The following is a 774-nucleotide window of genomic DNA, read 5'->3' on the forward strand; positions in this document are numbered from 1 at the left end:
ACGGAGACGAGTTTTCCACGGTTTCCACCCCTCCCTCCATACCGCAGCAACACGAGTTTTTTCCACCCCTTTCAGAACGCGCTCTTCGCGCCACAAAGCCGCCCCAAGACACGCGAGCAATGAGCATCGAGCTTAAACATATCGCAAACGTCAAACATAATATAACGGGATTGATATATATCGCGCACGTGCGACATGTTTCTCACAAGGCGCAAAAAATAATTATAAAAGGAATGCAACACGAGGACTTCCCAGGAGGTCACCCATCCTAGTACTACTCTCGCCCAAGCACGCTTAACTTCGGAGTTCTAATGGGATCCGGTGCTTTAGTGATGGTATGATCGCATCCGACATGTTTCCCCGTCTTCGTCCCTTATGCTTGCCACTCCCAGGTCCGCTCCAAAGACGATTCTACATTCTCACTACCATTACAACCGTTCCCTAACAATGGATAATGTCATATACTACTTACTCTCCCGCTCAATCACGGAGACGAGTTTTCCACGGTTTCCACCCCTCCCTCCATACCGCAGCAACACGAGTTTTTTCCACCCCTTTCAGAACGCGCTCTTCGCGCCACAAAGCCGCCCCAAGACGCGCGAGCAATGAGCATCGAGCTTAAACATATCGCAAACGTCAAACATAATATAACGGGATTAATATATATCGCGCACGTGCGACATGTTTCTCACAAGGCGCAAAAAATAATTATAAAAGGAATGCAACACGAGGACTTCCCAGGAGGTCACCCATCCTAGTACTACTCTCGCCCAA

The 774-nt window shown here is 48.8% G+C and overlaps 1 non-coding gene across 1 annotated transcript; it reads right to left on the minus strand.

Annotated features, from left to right (window-relative positions):
• Positions 1-230: 230 nt before the first annotated feature.
• On the minus strand, positions 231-349 carry LOC123179190 (5S ribosomal RNA). The gene has a single exon (XR_006490174.1). It is a non-coding gene; the product is annotated as a 5S ribosomal RNA (ribosomal RNA).
• Positions 350-774: the final 425 nt, after the last annotated feature.

This window comes from Triticum aestivum, unplaced genomic scaffold (assembly GCF_018294505.1).
Source record: "Triticum aestivum cultivar Chinese Spring unplaced genomic scaffold, IWGSC CS RefSeq v2.1 scaffold124001, whole genome shotgun sequence".
Classification (NCBI taxonomy): Eukaryota; Viridiplantae; Streptophyta; class Magnoliopsida; order Poales; family Poaceae; genus Triticum; species Triticum aestivum.